The sequence below is a fragment of the Pseudorca crassidens genome, chromosome X (assembly GCF_039906515.1).
Source record: "Pseudorca crassidens isolate mPseCra1 chromosome X, mPseCra1.hap1, whole genome shotgun sequence".
Lineage (NCBI taxonomy): Eukaryota > Metazoa > Chordata > Mammalia > Artiodactyla > Delphinidae > Pseudorca > Pseudorca crassidens.
Window position 1 is genome coordinate 70,755,793 of NC_090317.1, and position 19,607 is coordinate 70,775,399.

Genomic DNA, 19,607 nt, shown 5'->3' on the forward strand with positions numbered 1-19,607 from the left:
ATAACTCAACAAAAGTTTCTCTACCCACACACCAGGAGACATACCTGTATGTCTGAAGGTGAGCGGACTGGAACACATAGAGGATGCAGAACCAGGGAGACGTTAGGGGCAGTGTCCGTTATTCCAGTCCCCCAGCTGCCTTGGCTGAGCCTGAAGCCACAGAGAACTCAGTAGTAGCAGAGGAGGTGGCACACATGACTCCAGCCTGCCAGCTGCAGCAGCACCAGCAGCTAAAGGTAACTGAGCTGCAGCTGTGGCAGGACACACGACCCCAATCCCTCCAGCCAAAACAGAGCCTATGACTCTTGCGCCCAGCCCCCCAACCCCTGCAGTGGCAGCACCCACGAATCCAACAAACCTGAATGCAGTGGAGGTGATTAAGACCCTGGCTTCTTCCCCACACCCTCCTCCCCACCACTTCAGTGGAAATAAATGTTGTTTCTAATAAAAAATAGAAAAGTCAGTGAAACTAATAGCTGGTTTTTTGGAAAGATAAACAAAATTGACAAACTGTAGCTGGACTCACTAAGAAAAAAGGAGAGAAGACTCAGATAAATAAAATCAGAAACAAATGAGGATAAATTATAGCAGATAAAACAGAAATAAAAGGATTATAAGAAAATCTATTTGCTGACAAATTGGACAAGCTAGAAGAAATGGATAAAGTCGTAGAATCATATAATCTTCCAAGACTGAATCATGAAGCAATAGAAAACTTGAATAGACAAATCACTACTAAGGAGATTGAAACAGTAATCAATAACTTCCCAAAAAATGAAATTCCAGAATTAGACAACTTTACAGGTGAATTCTACAAAACATTCAGAGAAGATTTAAAACCTATCCTAAAACTCTTCCAAAAAATTGAAAAGGAGGGAATGTTGCCAAACTCATCTTATAAGACCAACATTACTGTGATACCAGAACCAGACAAGGACAACACAAAAAAGAAAATTACAAGCCAATATATCTGATGAACGTAAATGCAAAAATCCTCAACAAAATATTAGCAAACTGAATACAACAATACATTAAAAGGATCATACACCATGATCAAGTGGGATTTATTCCAAGGATGCGAGGGTGGATCAACATCTGCAAATCAATCAATGTGATAAACCACACTAATAAAATGAAGAATAAAAATCATATAATCATCTCAATGGATGCAGAAAAAGCATTTGAAATGATTCAAAACCCACTTATGATTTAAAAAAACTATCAATAAAATAGATATAGAAGGAATGTACCTCAACATAACAAAGGCAATATATGACAAACCCACAGCTAACATCATACTCAATGGTGAAAAGCTGAAAGCTATCCCTCTAAGATCAGAAACAAGACAAGGATGCCCACTCTCACCGTTCTTATTCAGCATGGTATTGGAAGTACTAGCCAGTCCAATCAGGCAAGAAAAAATAAATAAAAGGCATCCAAATTGGAAAGGAAGAAGTCAAATTGTCACTATTTGCAGATGATATGATATTATGTATAGAAAACCCTAAAGATTCCAAAAATATTTCAGAAATAACAAATACAGTAATGTTGCAGGGTACAAACTCAATATACAAAAACCTGTTGTGGGGACTTTCTTGGTGGTCCAGTAGTTAAGACTTTGCCTTCCAATGCAGGGGGTGCAGGTTCAATCCCTGGTTGGGGAGCTAAGATCCCACATGCCTTATGGCCAAAAAACGAAAACATAAAACAGAAGCAATGTTGTAACAAATTCAATAAAGTCTTTAAAAATGGTCTACATCAAAAAAAATCTTTAAAAAAATCTGTTGTGTTTCTATACACTAATGAACTATCAGAAAGAGAGATTAAGAAAACAATCCCATTTATAATTGCAACAAAAAGAATAAAATACCTAGGAATAAATTTAACCAAGGAGGTGAAAGATCTCTATACTGAAAAATATAAGACATTGTTAAAAGAATTGAAGAAGACACAAATACATGGAAAGATATTCCATGCTCATGGACTAGAAGAAATAGCAATGTGAAAATATCCATATTACTTAAAGCAATCTGCAGATTCAATGCATTCCCAATCAAAATTCTGACATTTTTCACAGACCTAGAACAAAAAAATCCTAATATTTTTATGGAACCACAAATGACCCCAAATAGCCAAAATAATCATGAGAAAGGTCAAAGCTGGAGGCTTCATGCCTCTTGAGTTCAACTATATTACAAAGCTATAGTAGTCAAAACAGTATGGTACTGGCATAAAAACAGACACATAGATCAATGAAACAGGCTAAAGAGCCCAGAAAATAAACCCACATATATATTACGATTTACAGCAAAGGAGTCAAGAATATACAATGGGGAAAGGATAGTCTCTTCAATAAATGGTGTTGGGAAAACAGGACAGTCACATGCAAAAGAATGAAACTGGACCACTATTTTACACTTTACAAAAAATTTAACTCAAAATGGGTTAAACACTTGAATGCAAGAATTGAAACCATAAAACTCCTAGAAGAAAGGATAGGTGATAAGCTCTTTGACATCAGTCTTGGTGATGATTGTTTGGATTTGACACCAAACACAAAGGTAACAAAAGCAAAACTAGACAAGTGGAACTTCATCACACTAAAAAATTTCTGCACAGCAAAGGAAACCATAAACAAAATGAAAAAGCAACCTACAGAATGGTAGAAAATATTTGCAACTCATCTGATAAGAGGTTAACATCCAAAACATATAAAGAATTTATACAACTCAATAGCAAAAAATAAAATCTGATTAAAATGTAGGCAGATGATCTGAATAGGCATTTCCCAAAGAAGACATACAGGCAGCCAACATGTACATGAAAAGGTGCTCAATATCCCAGTCATCAGGGAAATGCAACTCAAAACCACAATGAGATATCAGCTCACACCCGTTAGAATGGATATTATCCAAAAGACAAGAAATAGAGTGTTGACAAGGATGTGGAGAAAAGAGAATTCTTGTGCAACGTTGGTGGGAATTTAAATTGGTGCAGCCACTGTGGAAAACAGTATGGAGATTCCTCAAAAGAATAAAAGTAGAGCTGATAGATGATCTAGCAATTCCATTCCTGGATATTTATCTGAAGGAAATGAAAACACTAACTCCAAAAGATATATGCACCCCCATGTTCACTGCAAAATTATTTATAATAGACAAGATATGGAAATAACCTAAGTGTTCATTGGTAGGTAAATTTATAAAGAAAACATCATACACACACACACACACACACACACACACACACACACACAATGGAATATTATTGAGCCATGAAAAGGAAGGAACTCTTGCAATTTGCAACAACATGGATGGACCTTGAGGGTATTATGCTAAGTTAAGTAAGTCAGACAGAGAAAGACCAATACCATATGATCTCACTTATTATGTGGAATCTTTTAAAAATACCTAAACTCATAGATACAAAGAACAGATGGTGGTTGCCAGAGGCAGGGGTCGGGGTGGTCAAAATAGGTAAAGGTAGCCAAAAATACAAACTTTCTGTTATAAAATAAATAAGACCTGGGAATATAATGTACAGAATGGTGACTATAGTTAATAATACTGTATTGCATATTTGAAAGTTGCTAAGAGAGTAAATCTTAAAAGTTCTCATCACAAGAAAAAAATTTGTAACCATGTGTAGTGATGGATGTTAACTAGACTTATTGTGGTTATCATTTTGCAATATATATGAATAGAATCACTATTGTTGTACACCTGAAACTAATATAGTTCTATATATCAATTATATCTCAATAAAAAAGATATTAAGAAAGTCCAATTCCATTTACAATAGCATCTAAAAGAATAAGATATCTCAGAAGAAATTTAATCAAGGAGGTGAAAGACTTACACACTGAAAATTACAAAACACTGCTGAAAGAAATTAAAGACCTAAATAAATGGAAAGATATTCTGTGTTTATGAATTGAAAACTTAATATTGTTAAAGACGTTATTGCTATCCAAAGCGATCTACAGATTCAACACAATCCGTATCAAAATTCCATCAGCCTGTTTTGCAGAAATGAAAAAAACAATCTGCAAATTCATATAGAATTTCAAGGGGCCTCAAATAGAGGAAATAATCTTGAAAAAGAACAAAGTTGGAGGACCCACACTTCCCTACTTCAAAACATAGTAAGCTACAATAACCAAAACAGTATGATATCACTTGTATGTGGAATCTTAAAAAATGAAACCTATTAAAAACAGAGTAAAATGTTGGTTACCGGGGAATGGGGGTTAACAGTGATGGTGTTTAAGGGTACAAACTTATAAGGAATGGTAAATGAATCATAGACATCTAATGCACAGTATAATGAATATAGACAATAATATTGTACTATAGTACATAACATGATAAATATAGCTACCTTGGCAATCATATTACAATATATAAATGTACCAAAGTAACATAGCTGTACACCTTAAATTTATACAATGTTACATGTCAAATTTATTCAATTAAAAAATTGAGATATGATTCACATAAAAAATAAACCAGTATGGTGCTGGCAAAGGATAGAAATGTGGACCAATGGACTAAAATTGAGGGTCCAGAAATAAACCCATACATTTATGACAAATTAATTTTTGACAAGTCCATTCAGTGGAGACAAGTTCTTTCAACAAATAGTACAGAGACAACTGATTTACGCATACAAAAGAATGAATTTGGGCCCCACTTCACACATATACAAAAATTAACCAGAAATTGATCAATTACCTAAATATAAGAGCCAATATCAGAAAACTCACTAAAGAAAACGTAAGGGTAAACTTAATAACTTTGGATTTGGCAATGGATTCTTAAATATAACACCAACAGTATGAGCAACAAAAGAAAAAATAGATAAATCAGACTCTATCAAAATTTTTAAACTTTTGTGCATAAAGAATGCTATCAAAAAAGTGAAAGGACAACTTACAGAATGGTAGAAAATATTTGCAAATCACATATCCAATAAAGTTTAATATCCAGAATAAAGAACTCCTACAACTCAACAACAAAAGAACAACCCAATCAATTGAAGTCACTTATGCAAACGACTTGAAGAGATGTTTCTCCAAAGAAGATATACAAATGGCCAATAAGCCCAACATCATTAGTCATTAGGGAAATGCAAATTAAAACCACAGTGAGATACCATTCATACCACTTCACATCTACAATTTTTTTTAAAAAGGAAAATAACAAGTGTTGGCAAGGCTGCAGAGAAATTGGAACCCTCAAACCTTGCTGGTGGGAATGTAAAATGGTGCAGCCACTGTGGAAAACAATTTGGCAGTTTCTCAAAAATGTTAACATAGAATTACCATAAGACCTAGAAATTCCTCTCCTAGGTATATCCCAAAAAGAATTGAAAATAGAAACTTAAACAGGTACTTTTATGCCAGTGTTCATTGCAGCACTATTCACAATAGCTACAAGGTGGAAACAACCCAAGTGTCCATCAATAGATGAATGGATAAATAAAATGTGGTATATACGTGCAATGGAATATAATTCAACTGTAGAAAAAAATAACATTCTGATATATGCTACAATATGGATGAAACTTGAAAACATTATGCTAAGTGAAATAAACCAGACACAAAACACATAAAGTAGATTAGAGGTTACTGGGGCAGGGAGGAGAGGGAAAATGCAGAGTTAGACCTAATGAATGCAGAGTTTCTATTTGGGGTGATGAAAAAGCTTTGGAAATAGTTAGCAGTAATTGTTGTACAACATTCTAACTATAATTAATGCCCCTGAGTTATACATTTAAAATGGCAAATTCTATGTTTTATATATATTTTAGCACAATAAAAAATTTTTTCAAAATAAAAAGAAAGAAATCTAGCATTACAGGAGACACAGCCTGTGCCCCACAACTCCTTTACCTCAATGTTTAAGAACATTCAAATTGAACACAGTAATGAGATACTGTAAGCCACAATTCATAAACAACGCTTGGCAGCAAACTTCTTTCAGTATCATCATAACAGCTGTATCTGAGGCAGCTGCTAACTTTCCTCTCTCTCTCTTCTGCTTCTTTGGTTACAGCTTTACCCTAACAACTTCTCTTTCCCACTCTGCCAGCATATTGGCTGTTTCTCACCAATAACTTCCTGTGAAAATCCTCTGCCTATATTTATGACCCTATCACCATGCTGTACATTATATTCCCAGGTCTCATTTATTTTATAACAGAAAGTTTGTATTTTTGGCTACCTTTACCCATTTGGCCCACCCCGAACCCTGCCTCTGGAAACCACCATCTGTTCTTTGTATCTATGAGTTCAGGTATTTTTAAAAGATTCCACATAATAAGTGAGATCATATGGTATTGGTCTTTCTCTGTCTGACTTACTTTCCCCCTGTGAAAATCCTCTGCCTATATTTATACCCCTGTCTTATGACCAATCTATGGTCTAGAACAGGACTATTAACACTATCCTACTTTAGGTCATACCTCCAGCTTGACAAGACTGTTTGAATAGTCAGTCTAGAATATGGTAATTGACTAGGGCAAAGACATTTAATATTAAGCCTACATTTTACCTTTATCCTGGCTCTATGTGTCATCATAGATAAAATATCACTCTGAGCTCAACATTCTCATCTATAAGATAGAAATAGCAGCATCTTCCTCCAAGAGTTTTTTTTTTTTTTTAGGATTAAATAAGATTAACATATGGAATGTATCTAGCACATAATGGAATCAGTAAATTTTAGTTAACTTCCACTTCTCCATAACATGTTATTAAGAGAAACTTCAATGCTGGGGTGGGGGTGGCCTGTAATTCTTACATTTTGAGAACCACATCAGGGGTATAACCTTACCTTCAGACACACTATTATTCATGCCTCTGCCAAGTAACAATCATGAGCTGAAGAGTGGATACGTTTGCCTTATTATGGCAAAACTTCTGTTATTCTGCACTAAAGGCACTTGACATTCAGACAAAACTCTCTTGTGAATAATTTTGCAAATTAACTACTTTTGAAGCAATTGTTACATCTTTTGAGTAAAGCTGAATTTTCATATATTTTACATATTAAGCTTGACACACTCTATAATAGAGTACTACAGTACTGAGAAAGTGGAATTACCCTTCTTTTTTTTTTTGCAGTACGTGGGCCTCTCACTGTCGTGGCCTCTCCCACCACGGAGCAACAGGCTCCGGACGCGCAGGCTCAGCGGCCATGGCCCACAGGCACAGCCGCTCTGCAGCATGTGGGATCCTCCCGGACCGGGGCACGAACCCGCGTGCCCTGCATCGGCAGGCGGACCCCCAACCACTGCGCCACCAGGGAAGCCCAGAATTACCCTTCTTGCAGACAAAGAGTTATTCATTCATACATGTATCCATTCAACATATATTATGTGTCTGATATGTCATCTCCTGGGGATACAGAGATGAATAAACCATGGTTCCTATTCTCAAGGAGCTCACAGTCTAATGAGGGAGACAGACGAGTAATTAGACAATTACTAAATAGTGCACTAAGTGCTACGATTGAGGGGAATTTTAACAACAGGTACTCAATCCAGGCTGGTAGGAAGTGACACCTGAATTGTCTTGAAATTCATGTATGAGCTATAAAAGCATACACAATTGCTATTATTATTTCTCTGGATCTGTACATATGTATATAAGTTCATAAGAAATCTTCTGGAAGGATCACACCAAACTAAAATTTTTTATGCAACAATTATCTCCTGAATGCTTACCACATGCCAGGTGCTTTTCTAGGCACTTAGGATAAATCACTGAATGTGACAGAACAAGATCCCTGTCTGAAGTTGGGGCTTATATTTTGCAGGGGGAGATACACAATAAAAATTAAATTTAAATGAGTAAAATATATATTGTATGTTATAAGGCAATAAGTGCTATGAAAGGAAAAATAAAAAGTCTAGTAGAGATGAGGAGTGCTTGTGGAAAGGTAGTCAGGGTGCAGTATTAAATAGGGTGATCATGGTTGACTTCATTGAAAAGGTGCAAGTTGAGTAAAGACCTGATGTAGCTGAGGAAATTAGCCAAGTGAATACCTGGGGACATAGTGTTCCACGCAGAGGGAAGAATTATAGAAAGGCCCTAAAATGGAAGTGTGATTGACATGGCACATGGGAGAAACAGCAAGGTCACTACTGCCAGAGCCAAATGAATCAGAGACAGAACAGAAGGAGGGAGGCTAGACAGCTAAGAGGAAAGGGAAGCCAGTTAGTTGCTACCTTGTAAAATATTATAATAATTTTGGGTTTTACTTTGAATAACATTGCAGGAATTTGATAAGAGAAATAATGTGCTATTTAATGTTTTAATATGATATAATTTAATGTTTTATCAATCTGGTTGCTGTGTGAAAAATAGGCTTGGGGAAAGGGGCAAGGGTGGGAGCAGAAAAATCAGTTAAGAGCTTTTTGCAATAATCCAAGTGAGAGATGATGTTGGTTCAAAGCAAGGTGATATCAGTTCAGGTGGTGGAAAATGGTGGGCTTCTGGATGTATTTTGTTGGTAGAACCAATTGGATTTCCTATGAATTTGGACATGGGTGGGAGAGAGAGAGGTGTTAAGAATGAATCCAATATTTGGGCTTGAATAACTGGGATAATAGAAACTGTGGTTAGAGCAGATGTGGGGAGGATGATCAGGAGTTCAATTTTGAACATGCTAAATTTGAGATGTCTATTGACATTCAAGTAGAGAACATAAGTAGGCAGTTGGATATTTGGATCTGGAGTTCAAGAGACAGTTCTGGGCTGGAGTTATAAATTTGGGAGTCACTGGAATATAGATGGTATCTAAAGCCTCAGACTGGATGAGAGCACCAAACAAATGATTGTTCTAGTTAGAGAAGAAAAGAGTGATTCAAGGAGTGAGCCCTGGGGACTTCACTGGTGGTCCAGTTGTAAAGAATCCACCTTACAATACAGGGGACACAGGTTTGATCTCTGGTCACAGAACTAAGATCCCACATGCTGCAAGGCAACTAAGCCTGCATGCCACAACTACTGAGTTCACGCACCTCAACTAGAGCCCACATGCTGCAAACTACAGAGCCCATGCACTCTGGAACCCATGCATCACAACTCCAGAGCCCACACATCCTGGAGCCTGTGTGCCACAACTACAGAGAGAAAACCCACACACCACAACAAAGAGCCCGCTCACCACAACAAAAGATCCAGCATGCCTCCACAAAGATCCTGCATGCCGCAGCTAAGACCCAACACAGCCAAAAAAGAAAAATAATAAATAAATTAAATAATTTTTTTTAAATCCTTTAAAAAAATAAAAAAAGAGTGAGCCCTGGAACATTTCAATATTAATAGGTTGGGGAGAAGACGAGGATGCAGCAAAGAAAAATAAGAAAAATCAGGAGTGTTTGGTATTCTAAAAGTTAGGTGACAGATGAAATCACACCTCATTTGGAAGGTTTCCCTGACTCCCATGTGTGATTTCCTAAGGGCACCTAGCTGAGTAGCATCATTCATCCTATGTGGTCCTCTGTGTCCTCATCCATAAAATGGGGGAAAACTATTGCCCACCCCCTAGTGTTGTTGTGAGCCTTGAATGAGGCAATCTATGTGAACCTCACTAGTGCTTAATTAATATTACCTACTGTAGCCCTCTCTTCCCTTTAGACTGAATGGTCTTGAAGGACCCGAGGTCTTACTCATCTTAATATCTTATTTCTGCTTTTCCTTCTTCCTTCCCTACCTCTTGGCCATGATCCCCTAGTACAGTTTCTAGCACAGAGGGCACTCAATAAACTATTTTTGAATGAAAAACACCTACCCCCCCCAATTATTCCAACATCTTCCTAAACAAGTTTTATGTCTTCATCATTCTGATTTTTTTTAATACCCACGTTGATGTGTTTCTACTTTGTACCTCTATATACTAGTCTGGTCAACACTTTGTGTCTCAAATGTGAGTAATTTATGGACTCTTTAAACATTACAATAGAGGATTAGCTCAAGAAGTTGAAGTGGGGGGAGGAGTCAAGATGGCGGAATAGGAGGATGTGGAATTTGTTGCTTCGCAGAAGTTCATCAAAAACACATCTACAGGGGCTCCCCTGGTGGCGCAGTGGTTGAGAGTCCACCTGCCAAGCAGGGGACACAGGTTCATGCCCCGGTCCGGGAAGATCCCACATGCCATGGAGTGGCTGGGCCCATGAGGCATGGCTGCTGAGCCTGCGCGTCTGGAGCCCGTGCTCCGCAACGGGAGAGGCCACAACAGTGAGAGGCCCACGTACCGCAAAAAAACAACAACAAAAACAAAACAAAACAAAAATACCACATCTACAAACAGAACAATTCCCACAGAGCTCCGGCTGAACAGTAGCAGTAGACTTCAGACACCTAAAAGAATGAAAGAAAGAAGAAAAAAGAAAGGAAAAATAAAAAAAGAGACCAGCAACCCTGATGGGAAGCTGAAGCTGAGCAGAGATCCCCACATTAAGAAAGACTCCCTCACAGAGGGGAAATCAGCTGGGACAGAAAAGGAACTTCAGGGGATCAAAGGAGAATGCAGCAGACGGTCTGTGGAAGGCAAGACAACATAAGAACCACACACATGATGTATACCACAGCTCTGTGCATTCTAGCCTGAATCGTGAGTCACTTGTTGCGAAGGGGAGCTGTGTGCTGGAAAGACGGGTTCTGAGTGCAGACCCAGGGAAAGGACAGCTCTTGGCTTTGAAAAGACAACCTGAAGGGATAGGAGTAAGGGGTGCCACAACTGGGAAAGTCTATGGAAAAAGCCTGAGACACCATAGCAAGGTGTCATTGTTGAGCAGGGTGCAAGGGGTGGAGCCACAATCATGACCCCCTTCCCTACCCACCAGCTTCTTTGGCCTCTGCAGGCATTAGGAGTGGCTCCCACCTGAGCGGGCACTCCCACCCCTTGGGCTGGGGTTGCCTCCGCCTGCGTAGGCTCCAGAGGCCTGAGCACCACCCACCCCAAAACCTACTTGGGAAAGAGCCCTGGGCATCCTGCCCGGGACGAGAGTCCACCAAATTTGGCAGGGTCAGAGGGCTAAAGAATGGGGTTGGATGAACAGACCCAGGGAGAGAAATGCAATTGGCTGCACAGAAACAATAGAAGGGATGGGAATGAGGGGGCACATGGCTGGGAATGCTCCTAGAGGAAGTGAGGTCTGCCTGGAATGCAAGGTGCCATTGTTGAGAGGTGCATGGGAGGGGGTGACAATGCTCCCATACACCAGCTCCTGCTGCTGCAGCTACTGGAAGTACCCAATTGTGCTCCAAGCAGCCGCTGCTTTCGCTCCCATTCACCTGGGCAAGGATCAGATGCCTGAGGGCAGCACACAGGCAGAGGTGTGGTTAAAAACAAAACTGAACCTGAGGGGCAGTGCAACTGAGGAAGAGAAACGCAAATATTTCTATGCAGCAGCACAAGCTGTGAATTAAATCCCCAAGATCGGCTGGGTAAATCCTGTGCTTATGGAATACCTGAATGGACAACAAGTGTTTCAGCATCTGAGACCAGTGTAGCCTTTGCAGCACTGGATGTTGTGGGCAAATACACATGGGAATCAGGCCAGATCAGAGTCTGAGCTGGCCCAACAGTGTCCAAAACAGATCCAGAGACCTACCTAGAGGTATTGGAAGGCCTCCTGGGGAGGTGGCCCCAAGAAAATATTCTTATTACTAATATTCTATGTTGGTTTGTTTCATTTTGTTCAGTTGTTGGTGTTGTTGCTTTTATCATTTTTATTTTTTATTATCTACTTTTATTTTTTATCTTTTATCTTATGTAATTTTCTTAATATATATAACGTTTTTATTTTTATATTTTTCCTTTACTTTTTTGTTGCTCTGTGGCTTTTGTCTTGTTTTGTTCTTCACTTTATATATTTTTTCCCTTTTGCTTTTTTTTCAATTGTTTTTAAGTGTATATTCTATGTTTTATTTGCTTTGTTATTGTTGATGTTGTTTACTTGCCTGCATTTCTGTTTTATTTTTCATTCTTTGTTTTTGTTAGCATAATCCTTATCAACTGTTCTCATATTAAAATTCTCTTATTTGGTTGTCTGTTCCCTTGTTTTTTTTGTTTCCTTTCCTCTGTGTGTGTGTGTGAGAGTGTGTGTTATGTTGCTGTTGCTGCTGTTGGTTTGCTACTGTTATTGTTATTTGCCCTGAGCTTTGTTTGTCTGGGTTTTGTTGTTGTGGTGGTTTATTTTTGTTTGGTTTTGGGTTTTTTTTTGTCTTGTTTTGTTTTGTTTGTCTTTATTTAATTTCTTTTCTCTATATTTTAACAGTTCACACTGTGTGGCTTGTGGGATCTTGGTTCCCCAATCAGGGGTCAGTCCTGGGCCTCTGGAGTGGGAATATAGAGTCCTGGATGCTGGAATACCAGAGAATGCCCGGGTATAGGGAATATTAATTGGCATGTGTGTTCCTGACAGTATCCATAAACACAGTAGGTTAGACAAAATGAAATAACAGAGAAATACGCTGCAGACAAAGGAGCAAGGTAAAATCCCACAAGACCAAATAAATGAAGAAGAAATAGGCAAGCTATCTGAAAAAGAATTCACAGTAATGATAATAAAGATGATCCAAGATCTAAGAAAAGAAATGGAGAAAATACAAGAAACATTTGACAAGAACCTAGAAGATCTAAAGAACAGTCAGTGATGAACAACACAAAAATTGAAATGAAAAACACACAAGGAATCAAGAGCAGAACAACTGAGGCAGAAGATCAAATAAGTGAGCTGGAAGATAGAATGGTGGAGTTAACTGTTGAGGAACAGAATAAAGAAAAAAGAATAAAAAGAATTGAGGACAGACTCAGAGACTTCTGACTTCTGGGACAACATCAAACAAACAAACATTCAAATTATAGGTGTCCCAGAAGAAGAAGAGAAAGAGAAAGGGCCTGAGAAAATATTTGAAGAGATTATAGCTGAAAACTTCCCTATAAACATAAATGCAAAAATCCTCAACAAAATGTTACCAATCCGAATTCAACAACACATTAAAAGGATCATACACCATGATTAAGTGGGATTTATCCCAGAGATGCAAGAATTTTTCAGTATCTGCAAATCAATCAGTGTGATACACCACATAAGCAAATTGAAGAAAACCATGTGATCATCTCACTAGATGCAGAAAAAGCTTTTGACAGAATACAACAGCCGTTTATGATAAAAAAAAAAAAACTCTCCAGAAAGTGGGCATAGAGGGAACCTTCCTCAATATGATAAAGGCCATATACAACAAATCTACAGCTAACATCATACTCAACAGTAAAAGCCTGAAAGCATTTCCTTTAAGATCAGGAACAAGACAAGGATGTCCAGTCTCACCACTTTTACTCAACATAGTTTTGGAAAGCCTAGCTACAGCTATCAGAGAAGAAAAATAAATAAATAAAAGGACTCCAAATTGGAAAAGAAGTAAAACTGTCAGTGTTTACAGATGACATGATACTTTACCTAGAAAATCCTAAAGATGCTACCAGAAAACTACTAGAGCTCATCAATGAATATGGTAAAGTTGCAGGTTACAAAATTAATACAGAGAAATCTGTTTCATTTCTATATACTAACAACAAATGATCAGAAAGAGAAATTCAAGAAAGAATCTTATTTACCATCGCATCAAAAATGGTAAAATACCTAAGAATAAACCTACCTAAGGAGACAAAACACCTGTACTTGATAAACTATAAGATGCTAATGAAAGAAATTGAAACTGATATAAACAGATGGAAAGATGTACCATGTTCTTCTATTAGAAGAATTAATATTGTCAAAATGACTATACTACCCAAGGCAATCTACAGATTCATTGCAATCCATATCAAATCACCAATGGCATTTTTAACAGCACTAGAACAAAAAATCTTAAAATTTGTACGGAGACAAAAAAGACCCTGAATAGCCAAAGCAATCTTGAGAAAGAAAAACGGAGCTGGAGGAATCAGGCTTCCTAACTTCAGACTATACTACAAAGCTATAATCATCAAAACAGTATGGTACTGACAGAATATCAAAATTATACATCAATGGAACAGGATAGAAAGCCCAGAAATAAACCCATGCTCCTATGGTCAATTAATCTACGACAAAGATGGCAAGACTATACAATGGAGGGATGACAGTCTCTTCAACAAATGGTGCTGGGAAAACTGGACTGCTACATGTAAAAAAATGAAACCAGAACAGTCTTTAACACCACAGACAAAAATAAGCTCAAAATGGATTAACGACCTAAATGTGAGACTGGAGAGTATAAAACTCTTAGAGGAAAACATAAGCAGAACACTCCCTGACATAAATCAGAGCAATCTTTTTCAATCTGTCACCCAAGTAATGGAAATAAAAAGAAAAATTAAAAAATAGGACCTAATTGAACTCAAAAGCTTTTGCACAGCAAAGGAAACCATAAACAAAATGAAAAGACAACCCACAGGATTGGAGAAAATAGTTGCAAGTGATCTGACGGACAGTGGATTAGTCTCCAAAATCTACAAACAGCTCATGTGGCTTAATATCATCAAAACAAACAACCCAATCCAAAAACGGGCAGAAGACTTAAATAGCCATTTCTCAAAAGACATACTGATGGGCAAGACACACATGAAAAGATATTCAATATAACTAATTATTAGAGAAATGCAAATCAGAGCTACAATGAGATATCACCTCACACCAGTCAGAAGGGCTATCATCAAGAAATCCACAAAAAATAGTTGCTGGAGAGGATGTGGAGAAAAGGGAACCCTGCTACACTGTTGGTGGGAATGTAAATTGGTAAAGCCACTATGGAGAAAAGTATGGAGGTTCCTTAAAAAATTAAGAGTGGATCTACCATATGATCCTGCAATCCCACTCCTGGGCATATATCTGGAGAAAAACGGTCCGAAAGGATACATGCACCCCAATTTTCATTGCAGCACTGTTTACAATAGCCAAGACATGGAAACAAACTAAATGTCCAATGACAGAAGAATAGATAAAGAAAATGTGGTACATATATACAATGGAATATTGCTCAGCCATAAAAAAGAATGAAATAATGTCATTTGCAGCAGCATGGATGGACCTAGTGATTGTCATGAGTGAGGTAAGTTACACAGAGAAGCAGAAATATCCTATCGCTTATATGTGGAATTTTTTTAACGTCTGTATTGGAGTATAATTGCTTTACAATGGTGTGCTAGTTTCTGCTTTATAACAAAGTGAATCAGCTATAAATATACATATATCCCAATATCTCCTCCCTCTTGTGTCTCCCTCCCACCCTCCCTATTGCACCCCTCTAGGTGGTCACAAAGCACTGAGGTGATCTCCCTGTGCTATGAGGCTGCTTCCCACTGTCTATTTTACATTTGGTAGTATATATAAGTCCATATCACTCTCTCACTTCGTCCCAGCTTACATTTCCCCCTCCCCGTGTCCACAAGTCCATTCTCTACATCAACGTCTATATTCCTGTGATGCCCCTACGCTCTTCAGAACCTTTTTTTTTTCTTTTTTAGTTTCCGTAAGTATGTGTTAGCATATGGTATTTGTTTCCCTCTTTCTGACTTACTTCACTCTATATGACAGAATCTGGGTCCATCCACCTCACTACAAATAACTCAATTTCACTTCTTTTTATGGCTGAGTAATATTCCATTGTATGTATGTGCCACATCTTCTTTATCCATTCATCTGTCGATGGACACTTAGGTTGCTTCCATGCCCTGGCTATTGTATATAGAGCTGAAATGAACATGGTGGTACATGATCCTTTTTGAATTATGGTTTTCTCAGGGTATATGCCTAGTAGTGGGATTCCTGGGATGTACAGCAGCTCTATTATTAGTTTTCTAAGAAATGTCCATGCTGTTCTCCATAGTCACTGTATCAATTTACATTCCCACCAATGGTGAAAAAGGGTTCCCTTTTCTCCACACCCTCTCCAGCATTTACTGTTTGTAGATATTTTGATGATGGCCACTCTAACTGGTGTGAGGTAATACTTCATTGTAGTTTTGATTTGCATTTTTCTAATGGTTAGTGATGTTGAGCATCCTTTCATGTGTCTGTGGGCGATCTGTATATCTTCTTTAGAGACATGCCTATTTAGGTCTTCTGCCCATTTTTGGATTTGGTTGTTTGTTTTTTTCACGTTGAGCTGCATGAGCTGCTTGTAAATTTTGGAGATTAATTCTTTGTCACTTACTTCATCTGCAACTATTTTCTCCCATTCTGAGGGTTGTCTTTTCATCTTGTTTCTGGTTTCCTTTGTTGTGCAAAAGGTTTGAAGTTTCATTAGGTCCCATCTTTTAATTTTTGTTCTTATTTCCATTTCTCTAGCAGCTGGGTCAGAACAGATCTTGCTGTGACTTATGTCATAGAGTGTTCTGCCTAGGTTTTCCTCTAAGAGTTTTATAGTGTCTGGCCTTATATTTAGGTCTTTAATCCATTTTGAGCTTTTTTTTGTGTATGGTGTTAGGGAGTGGTCTAATTTCATTCTTTTACATGTAGCTGTCCAGTTTTCCCAGCACCACTTATTGAAGAGGCTGTCTTTTCTCCATTGTATATTCTGGCATCCTTTATCAAATAAGGTGACCATATGTACGTGGGTATATCTCTGGGTTTTCTATCCTGTTCCATTTATCTATATTTCTGTTTCTGTGCCAGTACCATACTGTCTTGATTACTGTAGCTTTGTAGTATATTCTGAAATCAGAGAGCCTGATTCCTCCAGCTCCATTTTTCTTTCTCAAGATTGCTTTGGCTACTCGGGCTCTTTTGTGTTTCCATACAAATTGTGAAATTTTTTGTTCTAGTTCTGTGGAAAATGCCAGTGGTAGTTTGATAAGTCTTGCATTGAATCTGTAGATTGCTTTGGGTAGTATATTCATTTTCACAGTGTTGATTCTTCCAATTCAAGAACATGGTATATCTCTTCATCTGCTTGTATCATCTTTAATTTCTTTCACCAGTCTCTTATAGGTTTCTGCATACAGGTCTTCTGTCTCCTTAGGTAGGTTTGTTCCTAGATATTTTATTATTTTTGTTGCAATGGTAAATGGGAGTGTTTCCTTAATTTCTCTTTCAGATTTTTCATCATTAGTGTATAAGAATGCCAGAGATTTCTGTGCATTAATTTTGGATCCTGCTACTTTACCAAATTCATTGATTAGCTCTAGGAGTTTTCTGGCAGAATCTTTCGGATTCTCTATGTATAGTATCATATCATCTGCAAACAGTGACAGCTTTACTTCTTCTTTTACGATTTGGATTCCTTTTATTTCTCTTTCTTCTCTGATTGCTGTGGCTAAAAGTTCCAAAACTATGTTGAATAATAGTGTTGACAGTGGATAACCTTGTCTTGTTCCTGATCTTGTGGAAATGTTTTCAGTTTTTCACCATTGAGAACGATGTTGGCTGTGGGTTTGTCATATATGGCCTTTATTATGTTGAGGTAAGTTCCCTCTATGCCTACTTTCTGAAGAGCTTTTATCATAAATGAGTATTGAATTTTGTTGAAAGGTTTATCTGCATCTATCGAGATGATCACATGGTTTTTATTCTTCAATTTGTTAATATGGTGTTTCACATTGATTTGCATATATTGAAGAATCCTTGCATTCCTGGGATAAACCCCACTTGATCATGGTGTATGATCCTTTTAATGTGCTGTTGGATTCTGTTTGCTAGTATTTTGGTAGGATTTTGCATCTATGTTCATCAGTGACATTGGCCTGTAGTTTTCTTTCTTTGTGACATCTTTTTCTGGTTTTGGTATCAGGGTGTTGGTGGTCTCATAGAATAAGTTTGTGAGTGTTCCTCCCTCTGCTATATTTTAGGAAGAGTTTGAGAAGGATAGGTGTTAGCTCTTCTCTAAATGTTGCATAGAATTCTCCTGTGAAGCCATCTGGTCCTGGGCTTTTGTTTGTTGGAAGATTTTTAATCACAGTCTCAATTTCAGTGCTTGTGATTGGTCTGTTTATATTTCTGATTTCTTCCTGGTTCAGTCTCGGAAGGTTGTGCTTTTCTCAGAATTTGTCCATTTCTTCCAGATTTTCCATTTTATTGGCATAGAGTTGCTTGTAGTAATCTCTCATTCTCTTTTTTATTTCTGCAGTGTCAGTTGTTACCTCTCCTTTTACATTTCTAATTCTATTTATTTGAGTGTTCTCCCTTTTTTTCTTGATGAGTCTGGTTACTGGTTTATCAATTTTGTTTATCTTCTCAAAGAACCAGCTTTTAGTTTTATTGATCTTTGCTATCGTTTCCTTCATTTCTTTTTCATTTATTTCTGATCTGATCTTTATGATTTCTTTCCTTCTGTTAACTTTGTGGGGTTTTTGCTCTTCTTTCTCTAATTGCTTTAGGTGTAAGGTTAGGTTGTTTATTTGATATGTTTCTTCTTTCCTGAGGTAGGACTGTATTGCTATAAACTTCCCTCTTAGAACTGCTTTTGCTGCATTCCATAGGTTTTGGGTCATAGTTTTTTCATTGTCCTTTGTTTCTAGGTATTTTTTGATTTCCTCTTTGATTTCTTCAGTGATCTCATGGTTGTTAAGTAGTGTATTGTTTAGACTTCACGTGTTTGTATTTTTTACAGATTTTTTCCTGTAATTGATATCTAGTGTCATAGCTTTGTGGTTGGAAAAAGATCCTTGATACGATTTAAATTTTCTTAAATTTACCGACGCTTGATTTGTGACCCAAGATATGACCTATCCTCGAGAATGTTCCATGAGCACTTGAGAAGGAAGTGTATTCTGTTGTTTTGGGATGGAATGTCCTATAAATATCAATTAAGTCCATCTTGTTTAATGTATCATTTAAAGCTTGTGTTTCCTTATTTATTTTCATTTTGGATGATCTGTCCATTGGTGAAAGTGGAGTGTTCGAGTCCCCTACTATTATTGTGTTACTGTCGATTTCCCCTTTTATGGTTGGTAGCATTTGCCTTATGTATTGTGTTGCTCCTATATTGGGTGCATAAAGATTTACAATTGTTATATCTTATTCTTGGTTTGATCCGTTGATCATTATGTAATGTCCTTCTTTTTCTCTTGTAATAGTCTTTATGTTAAAGTCTACTTGGTCTGATATGAGAATTGATACTCCAGCTTTCTTTTATTTAACATCTTTATTGGAGTATAATTTCTTTAAAATTGTGTGTTAGTTTCTGCTTTATGACAAAGTGAATCAGTTATACATATAAATGTGTCCCCATATTTCTTTCCTCTTGCACCTCTCTCCCTCTCTCCAGGTTTCTTTTGTTTTCCATTTGCATGGAATATCTTTTTCCATCCCCTCACTTTCCATCTGCATCTGTCCCTAGGTCTGAAGTGGGTCTCTTTTAGACAGCATATATGTGTTTTTGCATCCATTCATCCAGTCTATGTCTTTTGGTTGGAGCATTTAATCCATTTACATTTATGGTAATTATCGGTACGTACATTCCTATTACCATTTTCTTAATTGTTTTGGGTTTGTTATTGTAAGTCTTTCCTTTTCTTGTGTTTCCTGCTTAGACAAGTTCCTTTAGCATTTGTTGTAAAGCTGGTTTGGTGGTGCTGAATTCTCTTAGCTTTTGCTTGTCTGTAAAAGTT